The following is a 19,669-nucleotide window of genomic DNA, read 5'->3' as shown; positions in this document are numbered from 1 at the left end:
TCTGCATTAATTTTACCATCGTTCCTGAATCACAAAATATGTTGGAGACCAATATTTTAGTATTTTTTGAATATTCATACTGTCCTGTACAAGAACTCCTATATGTACAATTATTCCTTCTTGCGAGTAATATGTTGAAAGTAGAGACATGATGCGCAACATTTTCGTTTCAAACAGGGCTCATTTTCCCTTGTGTATCTGGGATATATACTCTCTTCCTCGGAAACGCGAGAAAACAAGAACAAATAAAGCTTACTTTTGTTCAAATGGCTCTGAGCACTATGGGACTTAACATCTATGGTCATCAGTCCCCTAGAACTTAGAACTATTTAAACCTAACTAACCTAAGGACAGCACACAACACACAGTCATCACGAGGCAGGGAAAATCCCTGACCCCGCCGGGAATGGAACCCGGGAACCCGGGCGTGGGAAGCGAGAACGTTACCGCACGACCACGAGCAGCGGACATTACTTTTGTTCCAAGCCACAGTCGTGAATTATTTTAGTAAGTGTTTGTACGTAATTTACTGCATGACAGCGCTTATTAGTACGAAAAGAACAAAAAAACATTGCTACCATTTCTCCGAATAAAATTAAAAACAACAAAAAAAAATTTTAATGAGGTTTTGGAAGAGAAACTATGAATTCAGAGGGAAAATTGAAAGCTGAAGTTAATAGCACGGGGGAAAATGAACAAATAATGTCAGGAATAGGCCATTATAAAACACAAAATTTTGGAATTGTAAACGTATATGGGTCTGTGCAGCAGTAATGTAATAAGAAATGGAACTATAGCTTGACAGAGCAACAAACAACACGGGTGCTGTTAAACGATATTTATTTTCGTGCATGCGGAAAATCAAATTTGTTGTATGCTCAAAACTAGAGCATACTGTTTCATTTAAAAGCTAGTTTTGTTCCAAACAGGCCATAAGTATTGTTATCCGCAGAGGATTTAGTGTTAATTTGCAGTAGCAGAAATCCGTAAAGCTTCATTTACGTAACAAGATAATCAGTGGACGAACTACGGTACCTGAAGAAACTGAGTTTCAGTATGATATCCCTGTCGTACGTCTGTTTACCTTGAATAAATTTGTGATTTTCGTTAAGTTAAACTTAGTTTGTGACAGCGAAACTTGGGGGTCATTGAAGGGAGCTGTTTTATGTGTTACAGACCCTCAGCCGGGCTTTCTCGTACTTCACAGTGCTGCGGCAGATCCGGACGAGCAACTGAAACTGTGACAGACGAAAAGAAAGGAAGATTACTGCGGGAATAGTCTCTTGCTTTAAGATTGTAGTCCAGCTGCAGATAGATGCCAGTCACTTGGATCACTGTCACATAAAAGTAGGATGTTCTGAAATTAAACACGAGCACAATACAAGAAGAGAATACATTATGTTCAATCTTTATTTGTCGTTAATATGTACAAACTCACACTAAATTAGACACGATGTAAATATTCACTTCAGTGTTTCACAAACAAAAATGCAAACTGATATTTGAGTGCTTGAAGTTCAACTAGGTTGCTGACACATATACTCAAATAAAAGATATAAAAATCATGCTGCATCATTTTTAAATACTTCTTCCCTTTCATGTTTTGTTAATTACGGAGTAAGAGTTCTGATACAGGTCCGGCTTGCATCGTAGTTAACACTGAGATGATGTAGTCCTGTTCTCAAGGGGTACGATTCATTGTGAACAGAAAGTTAGGGCATGGAGTGAACTACTGTGATCAGTTCAGTGATACTGTTCTTCTCATCAGATTAGCCGGAAAATCAACGCCGACTCCTATAGTTGTGATATACAGGGTGATATAATTAAAGTTAAACTTTGAATCCGCTGTAGAAATAACACCACTTGTAAGAATGACGTAAAATTGCAACGGAATATTATCTGGGAAGGGGGAAAACGTATGGTGGAAGAAAAATAAACAGTCACAGAATGCAGAAATAGATGACGCTGTAAGCATCATAATTTAATAGTGGTCGACTACAAATGACAAATGGATCGTACAACAATGTCTAAGGTGTACGTTTGACGTTAAACAAACTGTACCAACTAGTGTGCATGGGTGTACAGGTGTGATACTGTTAGTTTCGTAAGTCCAGCCAACAAGTCAAGATCAAATCACTTCGGATGGGAAAAATTGGTTTTTTATTCTCCTGAGCCCAATAACCGTATAAAAAACATCCCTCACATCGATTTTTAATTGTCCTGAGGCCAAAATCCGCATACAAAGCATGAATCACATCGGTCTTTAACTTTCCTGAGGCCAAATACCGCATAAAGAGCATCATTCAAGTAAAATCGGATTATTAATTTCCGCGTGACTGGCGCAAAACATGTTTAATATGCTGTCCACCGTTATCTGCTATTGAATCAAGAAACAACACGTTCCACAACTGACAGAAGTGTTTCCGGGGTCAGGCTCAGAATGTGATGCGCAATGCGTGCCCTTCAATGCAGCTAAGTTTGCAATCAGAATACTGAATACGACATCTTTCAGGTAGCCCCACAACCATAAGTCACACGGATTAAGATCAGGTGATCGGGACAGCCAGTCTGAAGGGGAAATAGCGGCTGATAATTCTAGCATACTCGAAATGGTACTTCGGCAGCAGCTTGTCCGCCCCCGGTAGCCGAATGGTCAGCGGGACAGACTGTCAATCGAAAGGGCCCGGGTTCGATTCCCGGCTGGGTCGGAGATTTTCTCCGCTCAGGGGCTGGGTGTTGTGTTGTCCTAATCATCATCATTTCATCCTCATCGACGCGCAAGTCGCCGAAGTGGCGTCAAATCGAAAGACTTGCACCAGGCGAACGGTCTACCCGACGGGAGGCCCTCGTCACACGACATTTCATCTCAGCAGCAGCTTAACTGGATTTGCAATGTGCGGAGGTGCACCATCTTTCACAAAAATGATCCCATCCACGCATGCACGCTGTTGGAGAACTGGTTGCGCAAAAGACACTCATAGCTCTTACCAGCTACGATACAGGTAACATGACTGGAAGCACCTGCCCCTTCGAAAAAATATGGCCCTGTGATAAATGATGCTGCAAACCCGCACAAGACAATGACTTTCAGTATGAAGTGGCACTGGTTGCCCATATTCGACAATTCTGTGTATTGACATATCCTGTGAGATGGCAGTCGGCTTCGTCTGTCCACAAAATCTTCCACGGCCAATAATTGTCCACTTCGATGCGAGCAATAAATTCTAAAGCAAAGGTCTCTCCTGCTGGCAGATCAACAGTAAGGTACTCGTCCACATGGGTAATTTTGGGTGGATAGCAAATAAGGATGTTTCGTAGGATTTTACGCACCATGCTCACGGGTATGCCCAATGTTCGGGAAATTCTCCTTGCATTACACGTTTGCACCCCAGCACTCCTCTCCTCCTGCATTGGTGTGGTCACTGCTTCCACTGTCGTCGAAGCAAATAGTTTCCTCACTCTACCAGGTTGCACACCAAAAGAACCCATCCTTCCGAATTTCCGAATCATTTTCTCCAGACCCACGGCAGTCATCAGCCCAACGTCTTATTTCAAACCCTTCAGTGTCCGGAACTTCCGCAGAGCGACGTGTGCAGTCATCATTCTTGTAATACAGTTTTACAAGCAGAGCGCGATCCAGCATTGAGACTCATGGCGAACGTCGCAGACGAGCAAAGAGGAAAAGCCTATATCCGGCGTGCTTATACCAACTTCAGTGGGTGTTGGGCATTTATGTATTCTGAGACATACAGAGCCATCTATTGATATATTTTCACACTATTTTTTTCTTCTGCTATACTTTTTCCCCTTTCTCCGATAATATTCCGTTGCAATTTGACGTCATTCTGACCAGTGGAGTTATTTCTACAGTGTTTTGAAAGTTTAACTTTAAGTATAATCACTCTGTACATTCCAACGTCGCAAGTAACAGATGAAGAAGTAGAGAAAGTATATGAGGAAACTGAACGAGTAATTTTATTATTTAAATTGAGTTGAGAATCTAATAATTAATTGGGATTGCAGGCGGTTGTAGGTGAAGGAATATAAGAAACGGTTACTTGGCAGTTTGGGTAACAGATGATAAAGACTAATTACGTTCTGCGGTAAACTTCAGGCTGCAGTAGCGAATATTCAGTTGAAGTACAGCAAGACGACGAGGAAGATTCCAGCCGGATTACGTCATGATCAAACAGTGATGTTTAAATCAGGTAATGGATTGTGTGGCGTACACAGGAGCAGATACGGACTCAGACCACAGTTTAGTAATGACGAAGAGCAGATTGCAGTATAAGAGAATCGTCTTAAGGAAACAACATGGAAGTGGGATACTGACGTATTTGGGAATGACTAGACGCGATTCTTCCCCAAGGATGTAGATACTACGGTATGGAACACCGTAGTAGGTACCGTAGTTAAAGAGGAGCAGACATCTAAAAAGGGTACTCACACATGTTGGACAGATAAACACAGGTGCAAGGAAGGTAACTGTGAAGAAACTTTGGGTAACGGACGAACCACTTCAAATGAGCGACAAAAGAAGGAAGTATAAAAATATTCCGGCAAAGACAAAAATACAGCAATATAAATGGTTCAAATGGCTCTCAGCACTATGAGACTTAACTTCTAAGGTCATCAGTCCCCTAGAACTTAGAACTACTTAAACCTAACTAATCTAAGGACATCACACACATCCATGCCTGAGGCAGGTTTCGAACCTGCGACCGTAGTGGTCACGCGGTTCCAGACTGTAGCGCCCAGAACCGCTCGGCCACCCCGGCCGGCAGCAATATAAATCCCATAGGACGGAAATAAATAGCAAACGCAGGGCAGTCGAGGGGCAATGGTCACAAGAAAGTTGGGAACCTATCGAAAAAGGAATGATCGTCGAGATTACTGATTAAGAATATACAAAACTTGAAATAACATTTGAAATTAAAGACAATGGTGGTAACATTGTGAGTGCAATGGAAGTTCCACTGATAGGGTGGTACGTACTGAATATGGTCTGCGAATAAACCGGAAATGAAGTAATGAAATGTAGTTGAGATGAGAGTAGCTAGAGACTTAAAATCAAAATTGGGGATCACGAAATAGATGAAGTTAAGGATTTGTGGTACCTTGGAAGAAAAACACCCATGCTGGATAAAGCAAGGAAGACATAGGAAGCAGACTAGCAGAGGCAAACAGAGTATTCCTGACGAAGAGAAATTTACTTGAATTAAAAACAGAACTTAATTTCAGGTAGAAATTTCTGAGAATGTACTTTTGGAGCACAGCATTGTGTGGTAATGTATCGTGAACAATGGAAAAACCGGAACAGAAGAGAATCGAAGCGTTTCTGCTACAGAATAATTTTGAAAATAAGATGGATTCGTAAGACATGGGATGTGGAGGTTCTTAGAATTTGTGGGGAAGGATGGAAAATACGGAAATTACAGGACATCGGTTAGAGTATCAGGGAATAACATCGGGAACTGAAGAGAGTTAGAACGGTAAGAGAAGACAGAGATTTTAAACATCCAACAAATGACTGAGGGCGTAGATTACAAGTGGTACTCTGAGACGAAGAGGTTGGCACAAGAAGAGGAACTTGAGGCGGGCAGCATCAGACCAATCAGAAGACTGATGACTCAATAAGCCGGGTGTGAGAGCACCGCGATGATCTTTTGTAGTAACTTAAAACTGACTACCGTTCTTTGACTTGGGGTAGGGGCATAAATTTGTGACTCGATCTGGCACGATTTCAAGTTTTCCGTGCATTATCATAATTCTCTTCACTAAGCTGTATTTCTTTGACATTATTTTGATTTTTTTAAACTTCACTGCTTTCAGTGGCATTGCAATTTTGGATGTACGTTTAGCAATAAAAGAATAGTGAGATTTCCACAGGAAGCTAAACTTTAAGTATGGTTGCATCGTAGTAATCTACTAATCATACGACAAGATATTTTCATCTTCGTGTATCATTCGTTTCGCCAATCAGTCGCTTACTATTCCACAGTAAAATGTTACGATAGCCCAAGAAACCTCAAAACACTGATGACAGCTTCGTTTGTTTCAAACCGTTCTTGAAATATCAGTTAAATTATGGCTGAGACTAAGAGTCTAATTGCACTGCAGTATTTTAATAAAACGGCCATAGCATGGAATAAGAGAGTATTGAAATGGAATGTCGTGTGACGAGGGCGCCCCGTCGGGTAGACCGCTCGCCTGGTGCAAGTCTTTCGATTTGACGCCACTTCGGCGACTTGCGCGTCGATGGGGATGAAATGATGATGATTAGGACAACACAACACCCAGCCCCTGAGCGGAGAAAATCTCCGACCCAGCCGGGAATTGAACCCGGGCCCTTTGGATTGACATTCCGTCACGCTGACCACTAAGTTACCGGGAGCGGACAAGAGAGTATTATTAGACAGTTATGGATGCAAAATGTAGTATCAACTATTAGCAGCACATGTGTGATTTTTTAAAGCAAATCTTCTAGATATCTGGGACCTCAGCAGAAGAAAACGTAGTGGTCAAGTAATAATTTACTGCATTGCGTGGGAAGTTACCAGAGACTTTCAAGATATATTTTCTTTCGCAATCACTTTACTTCATTTTCCATCAACTCCAATACTTTTTATTTCCGATAGACAAACACAGTGTGGACAGTGGAAGTATACTGGATACAATGAAGCCCACATATAAACTGCCGTTTATTGCTGACAGTCACACTGTGCTGTGAAAAAACTCTGCCCAGTGGACAGACATTATTAAAACACGATTTGGTTTCCTTTATATCGAAAAATCCTCCCTCCCCCCGTGAACCACGGACCTTGCCGTTGGTGGGGAGGCTTGCGTGCCTCAGCGATACACATAGCCGTACCGCAGGTGCAACCACAACGGAGGGGTTTCTGTTGAGAGGCCAGACAAACAAGTGGTTCCTGAAGAGAGGCAGCAGCCTTTTCAGTAGTTTCAGGGGCAACAGTCTGGATCATTGACTGATCTGACCCTGTAACACTAACCAAAACGGCCTTGTTGTGCTGGTACTGCGAACGGCTAAAAGGAAGGGGAAACCACAGTCGTAAATTTTCCCGAGGCCATGCAGCTTTACTGTATGGTTAAATGATGATGGCGTCCTCTTGGGAAAAATATTCCGGAGGTAAAATAGTCCCCTATTCGGATCTCCGGGCGGGGACTACTCAAAAGGACGTCGTTATCAGGAGAAAAACAACTGGCTTTCTACGGATCGGAGCGCGGAATGTCAGATTCCTTAATCAGGCAGGTAGGTTGGAAAATTTAAAAAGGGAAATGGATAGATTAAAGTTAGATACAGTTGGAATTAGTGAAGTTCCGTGGCAGGAGGAACAAGACTTCTGGTCAGGCGAATTCAGGATTATAAATACAAAATCAAATAGGGGTAATGCAAGAGTAGGTTTAATTATGAATATAAAATACGAGTGCGGGTAAGCTACTACAAACAGCATATTGAACGCATTATTGTGGCCAAGATAGATACGAAGCCCACGCCAACTACAGTAGTACAAGTTTACATGACAACTAGCTCTGCAGATAACGAAGATATAGAAGAAATTATTCAGATGGTGAAGGGAGACCAAAATTTAATAGTGATGGGTGACTGGAATTCGGTAGTAGGAAAAGGGAGAGAAGGAAACGTAGTAGGTGAATATGGATTGGGGCTAAGATATGAAAGAAGAAGCCGCCTGGTAGAATTTTGCACCGAGCACAACTTAATCATAGCTAACACCTGGTTCTTGAATCATAAAAGAGGGCTGTATACATGTAAGAAGCCTGGAGATACTGACAGGTTTCAGATAGATTATGTAATGGTAAGACAGAGATTTAGGAACCAGGTTTTAAATTGTAAGACATTTCCAGTGGCAGATGTGGACTCCGACCACAATCTATTGGTTATGAACTGTAGATTAAAACTGAAGAAACTGCAAAAACGTGGGAATTAAAGGAGATGCGACATGGATAAACTGACTAATCCAGAGGTTATACACAGTTTCAGGGAGAGCATAACGGAACAATTGACAGGAATGGGGGAAAGAAATACAGTAGAAGAAGAATGGGTAGCTTTGAGGGATGAAGTAGTGAAGGCAGCAGATGATCAAGTAGGTAAAAAGTCAAGGGCTAATAGAACTCCATGGGTAACAGGAGATATATTGAATTTAATTGATGAAAGAAGAAAATATAAAAATGCAGTAAATCAAGCAGGCAAAAAGGAATACGAATGTCTCAAAAATGAGATCGACAGGAAGTGCAAAATGGCTAAGCAGGGATGGCTAGAGGACAAATGTAAGGATGTAGAGGCTTATCTCACTAGGGGTGAGATAGATACTGCCTACAGGAAAATTAAAGAGACCTTTGGAGCAAAGAGAACCACCTGTATGAATATGAAGAGCTCAGATGGAAACCCAGTTCTAAGTAAAGACGGGAAAGCAGAAAGGTAGAAGGAGTATATAGAGAGTCTATACAAGGGCGATGTACTTGATGACAATATTATGGAAATGGAAGAGGATGTAGATGAACATGAAATGGGAGATATGATAGTGCGTGAAGAGTTTGACAGAGCACTGAAAGTTCGGTGTGGAAACAAGGCCCCGGGAGTAGGCAGTATACCATTAGAACTACTGACAGCCTTGGGAGAGCCAATCCTGACAAAACTCTACCATCTGATGAGCAAGATGTATGAGACAGGCGAAATACCCTCAGAGTTCTAGAAGAATATAATAATCCCAATCCCAAAGAAAGCAGGTGTTGACAGGTCTGAAAATTACCGAACAATCAATTTAATAAGCCACAGCTGCAAAATACTAACGCGAATTCTTTACAGACGAGTGGAAAAACTGGTAGAAGCCTACCTCGGGGAAGATCAGTTTGGATTCCGTAGAATATAGCCCGTACCCGTGGTATAGGTGTATCGTCTTTGATTAATAATCAAAACGTCTTCAGACACGGGTTCGATCCCCGCCACTGCCTAAATTGTGATAAATAATCAGCACTGGCGGCCGAAAACTTCCGGCATAAGAAGTCAGCCTCATTCTGCCAACGGCCTTGTCAAAGAGGGCGGAGGAGCGGATAGAGGATCAGGGCACTCTCTTGTCCTAGGGGTGGGAAATTGCCCCTAAAGACGGAAGAATCAGCAATGATCAACGACATGAGGATGCAGAAGGCAATGGAAACCACTGCATTAAAGACACGTAATGTTTATCCACAGGACATGTGGCCTATAATTGAAGAAGTGTCATGATGATCTCTCCATTGGCAAAAGATTCCGGAATAGTCCCCCATTCGGATCTCCGGAAGGGGACTGCCAAGGGGGAGGTTACCATGAGAAAAAGATTGAATAATCTACGAAAGGATAACGTTCTAAGAGTCGGGGCGTGGAATGTCAGAAGCTTGAACGTGGTAGGGAAACTAGAAAATCTGAAAAGGGAAATGCAAAGGCTCAATCTAGATATAGTAGTGGTCAGTGAAGTGAAGTGGAAGGAAGACAAGGGTTTCTGGTCAGATGAGTATCTGGTAATATCAACAGCAGCAGAAAATGGTATAACAGGTGTAGGATTCGTTATGAATAGGAAGGTAGGGCAGAGGGTGTGTTACTGTGAACAGTTCAGTGACGGGGATGTTCTAATCAGAATCGACAGCTGACCAACACCGACAACGGTAGTTCAGGTATACATGCCGACGTCGCAAGCTGAAGATGAACAGATAGAGAAAGTGTAAGAAGATATTGAAAGGGTAATGCAGTATGTAAAGGGGGACGAAAATCTAATTGTCATGGGCGACTGGAATGCAGTTGTAGGGGAAGGAGTAGAAGAAAAGGTTACAGGAGAATATGGACTTGGGACAAGGAATGAAAGAGGAGAAAGACTAATTGAGTTCTGTAACAAGTTTAAGCTAATAATAGCGAATGCCCTGTTCAAGAATCACAAGAGGAGGAGGTATACTTGGAAAAGGCCGGGAGATACGGGAAGATTTCAATTAGATTACATCATGGTCAGACAGAGATTCCGAAATCAGATACTGGATTGTAAGGCGTACCCAGGAGCAGATATAGACTCAGATCACAATATAGTAGTGATGAAGAGTAGGCTGAAGTTCAAGACATTAGTCAGGAAGAATCAATACGCAAAGAAGTGGGATACGGATGTACTAAGGAATGACGAGATACGTTTGAAGTTCTCTAACGCTATAGAAACAGCAATAAGGAATAGCGCAGTATGCAGTACAGTTGAAGAGGAATGGACATCTCTAAAAAGGGTCGTCACAGAAGTTGGGAAGGAAAACATAGGTACAAAGAAGGTAACTGCGAAGAAACCATGGGTAACAGAAGAAATACTTCAGGTGATTTATGAAAGGAGGAAGTACAAACATGTTCCGGGAAAATCAGGAATACAGAAATACAAGTCGCTGAGGAATGAAACAAATAGGAAGTGCAGGTAAGCTGAGACGAAATTTCTGCAGGAAAAATGTGAAGACGTCGAAAAAGATATGATTGTTGGAAGGACAGACTCAGCATACAGGAAAGTCAAAACAACCTTTGGTGACATTAAAAGCAACGGTGGTAACATTAAGAGTGCAACGGGAATTCCACTGTTAAATGAAGAGGAGAGAGCAGATAGGTGGAAAGAATACACTGAAAGCCTCCGTGAGGGTGAAGATTTGTCTGATGTGATAGAAGAAGAAACAGGAGTCGATTTAGAAGAGATAGGAGATCCCGTATTAGAATCGGAATTTAAAAGAGCTTTTGAGGACTTACGGTCAAATAATGCAGAAGGGATAGATAACATTCCATCAGAATTTCTGAAATCATTGGGGGAAGTGGCAACAAAACGACTGTTCACGTTGGTGTGTAGAATACATGAGTCTGGCGACATACCATCTGACTTTCGGAAAAGCATCATCCACGCAATTCCGAAGACGGCAAGAGCTGACAAGTGGGAGAATTATCGCACAATCAGCTTAACAAGAATAATATACAGAAGAATGGAAAAGAAAATTGAGAATGCGCTAGGTGACGATCAGTTTGGCTTTAGGAAAAGTAGAGGGACGAGAGAGGTAATTCTGACGTTACGGCTAATAATGGAAGCAAGGCTAAAGAAAAATCAAGACACTTTCATAGGATTTGTCGACCTGAAAAAGCGTTCGATAATATAAAATGGTGCAAGCTGTTCGAGATTCTGAAAAAAGTAGGGGTAAGCTATAGGGAGAGACGGGTCATGTACAATATGAACAACAACCAAGAGGGAATAATAAGAGTGGACGATCAAGAACAAAGTGCTCGTATTAAGAAGGGTGTAAGACAAGGCTGTAGCCTTTCGCCTCTACTCTTCAATCTGTACATCGAGGAAGCAATGATGGAAATAAAAGAAAGGTTCAGGAGTGGAATTAAAATACAAGGTGAAAGGATATCAATGATACGATTCGCAGATGACATTGCTATCCTGAGTGAAAGTGAAGAAGAATTAAATGATCTGCTGAACGGAATGAACAGTTTACTGAGTACACAGTATGGTTTGAGAGTAAATCGGAGAAAGACGAAGGTAATTAGAAGTAGTAGAAATGAGAACAGCGAGAAACTTAACTTCAGGATTGATGGTGACGAAGTCAATGAAGTTAAGGAATTCTGCTACCTAGGCAGTAAAATAGCCAATGACGGACGGAGCAAGGAGGACATCAAAAGCAGACTCACTACGGCAAAAAAGGCATTTCTGGCCAAGAGAAGTCTACTAATATCAAATACCGGCCTTAATTTGAGGAAGAAATTTCTGAGGATGTACGTCTGGAGTACAGCATTGTATGGTAGTGAAACATGGACTGTGGGAAAACCGGAACAGAAGAGAATCGAAGTATTTGAGATACGGTGCTATAGACGAATGTTGAGAATTAGGTGGACTGATAAGGTAAGGAAAGGAATATGTGGAAAACACTGATAAGGAGAAGGGACAGGATGATAGGACATGTGCTAAGACATGAGGGAATGACTGCCATGGTACTAGAGGGAGCTGTAGAGAGCAAAAACTGTAGAGGAAGACAGAGATTGGAATACGTCAGGCAAAATAATTGAGGACGTAGGTTGCAAGTGCTACTCTGAGATGAAGAGGTTAGCACAGGAAAGGAATTCGTGACAGGCCGCATCAAACCAGTCAGTAAACTGATGACCAAAAGAAAAAAGAAATTGGAACACGTGAGGCATTACTGACCCTACGACTTATCTTAGAACCTAGATTAAGGAAAGGCAAACCTACGTTTCTAGCATTTGTAGACTTAGAGAAAGCATTTGACAGTGTTGACTGGAATACTCTCTTTCAAATTTTGAAGGTGGCAGGGGTAAAATACAGGGAGCGGAAGGCTATTTACAATTTGAACAGAAACCAGATGGCAGTTATAAGAGTTGAGGGACATGAAAGGGAAGCAGTGGTTGGGAAGGGAGTGAGACAGGCTTGTAGCCTATCCTCGATGTTATTCAATGCTTACATTGAGCAAGCAGTGAAGGAAATAAAAGAAAAATTCTGAGTAGGTATTAAAATCCATGGAGAAGAAATAAGAATTTTGAGGTTCGCTGATGACATCGTAATTCTGTCAGAGACAGCAAAGGACTTGGAAGAGCAGTTGAAAGGAATGGATAGTGTCTTGAAAGGAGGATATAAGATGAACATCAACAAAAGCAAAACGAGGATAATGCAATGTAGTCGAATTAAGTTGGGTGATGCTGAGGGAATTAGATTAGGAAATGAGACGCTTAAAGTAGTAAAGGAGTTTTGCTATTTGGGGAGCAAAATAACTGATGATAGTCGAAGTAGAGAGGATATAAAATGTAGACTGGCAATGGCAAGGAAAGCGTTTCTGAAGAAGAGAAATTTTTTAACATCGAATATAGATTTAAGTGTCAGGAAGTCATTTCTGAAAGTATTTGTATGGAGTGTAGCCATGTATGGAAGTGGAACATGGACGATAAATAGTTTGGACAAGAAGGGAAAAGAAGCTTTCGAAATGTGGTGCTACAGAAGAATGCTTAAGATTAGATTGGTGGATCACATAACTAATAAGGAGGTATTGAATAGGACTGGGGAGAAGAGAAGTTTATGGCTCAACTTCACTAGAAGGAGGGATAGGTTGGTAGGACATGTTCTAAGGCATCAAGGGATCACCAATTTAGTATCGGAGGGCAGCGTGCAGGGTAAAAATCGTAGAGGGAGACCAAGAGAGGAATACACTTAGCAGATTCAGAAGGTACTGGGTTGCAGTAGGTACTGGGAGATGGAGAAGCTTGCACAGGATAGAGTAGCATGGAGAGCTGCATCAAACCAGTCTCAGGACTGAAGACCACAACAGCAACAACAACAACATATCGAAAAATTTTCCATTAACCAGAAGTTAATAACCTGTCATTAAGAGGCAAATATGTAGCTAAAATGACTCGACAGAATGTTGCTCTATGGAATATACGGTTTTTTCTTCTTTTTATTTTTGTGCGAAGTCTCCGGTATTCATAGGAGTAATCGTTAGTTTTTTATGACACGAAAGCAGCTATTTGAAAGGAAAGAAAAACAAACCTCTTCACAGCCGAACAGATCTTTTACTGCTGACAACTCTGTTGTCCTGGCATCAACCTGGAGAACAAAAGTTATTACAAATGACTCTGGACGTGCATTCGCTGTACTAAAACACTCCTACGTGTTATTTGTCAAAGGCAAGTCATTAATACTATATGAAAAATGTCACTATGTCTATCCTGCCGCTGGCGCTGGCGTAAATCATTGCAAAACCGATTTGTGTTGAGCAAAAACTCATCTTCCACGTTTAGTTTACCATTTCATAATCTAATTCCCTCTGTATCTTCTGATTTAATTCAATCACACCACAATACCACTGTTTTAATTTTGTTGCTTTTAATTGCAACAACCCCTTTACAGGAGCCGTCCATTCCGTTCAACTGCTCTTCCATATCGTTTAGTATTTAAAGAAAGACTCTAGCAACAGATACTGTAAATCCTGCTAGCTCCCAGTACCCACACAGCTTCCATTCGACGGAAAGTAGCCTCACTTTAGTTTGGTTATCTGAATCTGCCTTTCAAAGAAAACTATATACCCTAAAATTGTATCACTTCCAGCTATGGCAGCGGTTCTGCTCTGATTGGAAACCACTGCTCTGATGGGAAACCACCAAGATACGACAACCTAAAGACAAAAAAGAGGGGCATAGAACGAAACCCCCCCCCCCTCCCCCCCCCCCCAGGAGACCGAAGAACTATCCAAGCCATTTACCTTGGCGGAATAGGAGAAGGCGATCAGTAAGTGCAAAATGCGGAGAGCAGCCGGCCTTGATGATATATGCGTCGAGCAGATAAAGCATTTTGGACCCGTAACAAGGAAATGGCTAGTCGATATGATGAACAACAGCATGACATCCTGCAAAATTCCAAAAATCTGGAGAAAATCGCCAGTCATTGCCATCCTAAAACCAGGCAAAGAACGTGACAATTCAAAAAACTACAGGCTGTTCTCTCTGCTATGTCATATGTACAAGGTTTTGGAAAGGATGGTACTCAACAGAATCACGGACGCCATCGAGCCGCTCCTGATCACACAACAGGCAGGCTTCAGACAGGGCAAATGCTGCTCGTCACAGGTGCTAAAATTAACGCCACACATAGAGGATGGGTTCGAGAACAGGAAGATCACCGGGGCTGTCTTCCTAGACCTATCAGCAGCCTACAACACAGTAAACCACCGACTGCTCCTGGGAAAAATATACACAATGAGTAGGGACTGCAGGCTAACCTTACTGATTATAACCTACGCCAGAATCGAAGATTCTTCGTGGATTTTCAGGGACAGAGAAGCCGGTGGAGGATACAGAAAAATGGCCTCCCCCAAGGAAGCGTACTGGTCCCAACGCTTTTAAATTTGTATGCTAATGACCAGCCTCTCCCCCAAGGCACCGAAAGCTTCATATATGCAGATGATTGCGCCATTACCGCTCAAGCAGACAGCTTTGAAACTGTTGAACAGAATCTGTCAGAAGCCCTCGAACAGCTTGCCACCTACTATAAGGGGAACTATCTCAAACCCAACCCAGGGAAAACCCAAACCTGCACCTTCTACCTAAAGAACAGACGATCTGCAAGAAGATTACAACTTAACTGGGAAGGAGTGCCCCTGGAACATTGCGAAACACCAAAACACTTAGGCGTCACCTTGGATAGAGCACTCACCTATAAAAAGCACTGCATGAACACTAAACACAAAGTAGCCGCGAGGAACAACATCGTGCGCAAACTAACGGGCACTACATGGGGGACACAGCCTGGAATAGTGAGAACCACAGCTCTTGCTTTGTGCTATTCAACAGCGGAGTACGCGTGCCCAGTGTTGTACAATTCTAGCCACGCCAAGCAAGTGCACATACTGCTTAATGAATCCTGCCGCATCATCACAGGCTGTCTGAGACCAACCCCGACTGATAAATTGTGCTGCCTGGCAGGCGTGGCCCCACCAGATATTAGAAGGGAAGTAGCGGCCAGGAAGGAAAAGACAAAGGCGTTGACCTCACCTGCCCACACGCTGTACAAACACCAGCCAGCCCGCCAGCGACTAGAATCTAGAAAAAACTTCCTGTACACAGCAGAAAACATCGTCGGGACACCGCAGCAAGTGAGGCTAGCAATGTGGCGAGGAGGAAACGTTCACCTTGGGGAATGGTTAGTCCCAAACGAAGAACTTCCTCCCCGCCATATGGAAGGATGGACGACATGGAAATCTCTGAATAGGCTGCACTCTGGTGTCACACGATCCAAAGAGAATATGTGCAAACGGGGCCTCTCAAATGAACCGGCGCTGTGTGACTGTGGCCACACTCAAACCACCACCCACCTCTCGCAGTGCGTGCTGTGCCCAAGCACCTGCACCATGAAGGATTTGATGAATGCCACCCCGGAAGCGCTGGACGTGGCCAGGTTCTGGTCCAAGACTTCATAAAATAAAAAACTACTTGACCCTGCTTATATATCTGTATACTTTTATACTCTTTTTGTATTTGTTATATACTTGATATGTATGTGTTAATCATTCTGATTTTATGTACGATGCTTCTGACACAATTAAATTAAAAAAATGCTCTAATTGATAACATTCTACGAAAACTGAGCAGCGTAAAATTACTCCACTTCTGTACGGCCGCGGAAAACATAATGTTACATTTTGGGAAAACTTCGGATAACATCGGAACAAACTGAAGTCTTACAACTACAGACGTGTATCTTATAAAACCAACGGGATATTAACTTTTCTTGTTAAATGGCAAAACCAAACTAAAGCCCTTGGCATAAATTGGTGCGTGTAAAATCACATACAAGCACTGTGGATAATATATCTTTGGTGTGACGTCATAAGCGAGTGACTGCGTGTGAGATCGCTCTCTAAGTTTTTATAAATTTTTAGGTTTCAGATACATATTTTAACGGTTTTTGTGATAATATTTACTATATAAGTAACTTATTAGTGGTTTCTTCATTCACCTCTGCCTTTCTTGTGTTGTGACCTGATATTTGTGAGTGTTTCGTATCGAACAACGTAACCTCTTACCTGTGTTTACATTCCGCGCTGACCAGTTGCAGCTGTAGCGGCGCATCGAAAGCTAAGTACTAATTAAATGTTTGTGTATAGTGGTTTATTTAGGAACTTTAGTAGTCTTCAAACGGTGTTTTTTGTGTTTTCTGGTGAAATAATTTCAGAAAAACCTTTTGGGAACTGTTTTCAGCTTCGTTACTGTGTCATTAGACGTTTGATTCTCTTTCTGTATTAGTCTTTTGTTATATTCACATTTGTTGTTTATTAATACTGTTAATAACAGAAGTTAATTCCCTTGTAGAGTAAGTTTGTGATTATTGTAGTCAGGTTTTTAACATCTTCTTATTGTAGTAGCGGAACTTAGAAAAAGTAAAATTTTACCAAGAGTGAGAAGTGTGGGCCTTGCCGTAGGTTCGTGAGCAGTGGATTGCGGTGTGAGACTTGTTCGAAGTATTTTCACTGGGGGGAATGCAGTGGGGAAGCCAGTGGGCATCCTGGTAAGATCCTCTCCTGGAACTGCAGGTTATGTAGCAAGAGTAAGTTGATAGAGGAGCAGGAGCGTAAGATCTGTGCCATTCAGGTGCAGTTGAAAAACGCACAGGAGGAGCTAGATAGGATGAGGAGGGAGAAGGGGGTTGGGGAATGGGAGCTGGCTGTTGGAAAGAGATCTGCTAGGAGAAGAAGATTTTCAGATAGTTTTACAATTGATGTTTACAATAGATAAGACCAACTGTCAGAGTCTAGTGGAGAGGAATCTCTAGTAGCTGTAGATGCAGGAAGTATGCAGCAGACAGTAGTTACGGTGGCTAGAACAGTTGCAAAGTCGAAGAGAAAGAAGAAGATTCTGCTGTTAGGTAGTTCTCATGGCAGAGGTGTAGGCCAGCAGTTGCAGGAAGTGCTGGGGAGTGAGTACCAGGTCACCAGCATTGTGAAGCCTAGTGCAGGATTGGCTCAGGTGACTGTTAACATAGGGGTGTTATGTAGGGATTTTACTAAAGAGGATCAGGTAGTGATTGTGGGTGGGGCTGGTAATAGTATTGATAGTGATGGGGAGTATGACATCGATGGTGACTTGGAAAAGATAGCCACTCAGACTGGCAACACGAATGTGCATTTCATGGAACTGTTTCAGCGTCACGATCGGCCTCTTCTTAATACAGCCGTCAGGCGTAATAACATGAGACTTGGGGGTGCGCTGATGACAGAAAGCATGGGTCATATTTCAGTGGTGTCGGTGGAGTCTATCAGCAGGACGTGTTTCACTAGACATGGCCTGCACCTCAACAGGTATTGGAAGGGGTGGTTGGCAATGCTTATAAGTGACAGCATAGGTGGGGTTGGTGGGATCACTGATGGGAAAATTCCTACAGTAGTGGGTGTTAGAGCTGCACCTTTTTTAGATTGAAGTCAGCTGATAGCTATTCCTGCTTAAGGGAAGTCTCACTAAGAAAAGAACCACTTTTGACAAAGACTAGGTATACGAGTAATGAGGGAATTAGTATATTTCATCAAAATTTACAAGGTATTAAAGTTAGTGAACTGCTTATAGATGTTGACTCTGAAATTATTGGTATATCTGAACACTTCTTAAATAAGGAGATAATTCAGAGGCTTCCTTTACCAGGATACAGGTTGGCTGGCAGCTTTTCGAGGAGTTCTTTGCGGTGTGGTGGAGTAGCCATGTATGTGAAAAACGGCCTCCCATTTGAGTCCATTGATGTTTCAAAGTACTGCACTGAAAAGGTGTTTGAATGTTGTGCAGGTGTGGTTAAATTTAATGGAGCTAAACTTCTAACTGTTGTTATTTATAGATCCCCAGACTCCGATTTCACTACATTTTTGCTAAAGCTAGACAAGGTTCTTGGTTCACTTTATAGGAAATACAAAAAGTTAGTTATATGTGGTGACTTCAATATTTATAAGTGATTGTGCAAAGAAAAGGATGCTGGTAGACCCCCTTAATTCATATAATCTTATGCAAACCGTATTCTTTCCAACGAGAGTGCAAGGGAACAGTAGAACAACCATAGACAACATTTTTGTTCACTCCTCATTACTAGAAGGGCATTCTGTTAGCAAAAAGGTAAATGGCCTTTCAGATCATGATGCACAAATTTTTACTCTAAAAGATTTTTGTGCCGCAACACGTGTTAAATATAGACATCAGCTGTTTAGGAAAGCTGATACAGTTGCTGTAGAGACCTTTGTAAACCTTATCAAGGAACAAGAGTGGCAAGATGTTTATAGCGCTGATACAGCAGACGATAAATATAATGCTTTTCTCAAGACTTTTCTCATGCTCTTTGAAAGTTGCTTTCCGTTAGAACGTGCAAAACAGGGTACTAGCACAAACAGGCAGCCTGGGTGGCAGACTAGAGGGATAAGAATATCTTATAGAATAAAGTGGCAATTATATCAAAACGTTAGAAACAGTCAAAATCTAAATGCAGCAGCCCATTACAAACAGTATTGTAAGGTGCTTACGAAGGCAAAAAGTATGTCGTATGCAGATAAAATAGCTAAGTCTCAGGATAAAATTAAGACCATATGGTCAGTCGTAAAGGAAGTGGCTGGTCTGCAGAGACAGGTCGAGGATATAGAATCAGTGCGTAGTGGGAATGTCCGTGTTACTGATAAGTCGCATATATGTACAGTATTTAATAATCACTTTCTGAATATAGCAGGTGAACTATATAGAAACCTAGTCCCAACAAGGAATCATATAGCGCTCCTAGAAAAAGTGTTCCGAGACTATTACCTGAAATGCTCCTCCATGATACTGACAAGAGGGAGAATGAGTTGATAATTAAATCACTAAAGACCAAGAACTCTCATGGATATGACGGGGTATCTAGCAGAATACTAAAGTATTGTTCTATGTATGTTAGCCCAGTACTTAGCCATATCTGCAACTTTTCCTTTAGGAGTGGTCGGTTTCCTGACCGATTAATGGACTAGGTAGTGAAGCCACTTTATAAAAAGGGAGACATTGATAATGTTGACCATTTTAGACCTATTTCTATGCCATGGGTATTTGCTAAAGTTATCGAGAAGTTTTATACAAGGTTACTGGAGCATTTGC

The sequence above is a fragment of the Schistocerca piceifrons genome, chromosome 7, assembly GCF_021461385.2.
Source record: "Schistocerca piceifrons isolate TAMUIC-IGC-003096 chromosome 7, iqSchPice1.1, whole genome shotgun sequence".
NCBI lineage: Eukaryota > Metazoa > Arthropoda > Insecta > Orthoptera > Acrididae > Schistocerca > Schistocerca piceifrons.
The sequence above is the reverse complement of the archived record's forward strand: the minus strand, read 5'-3'. Positions refer to the sequence as shown.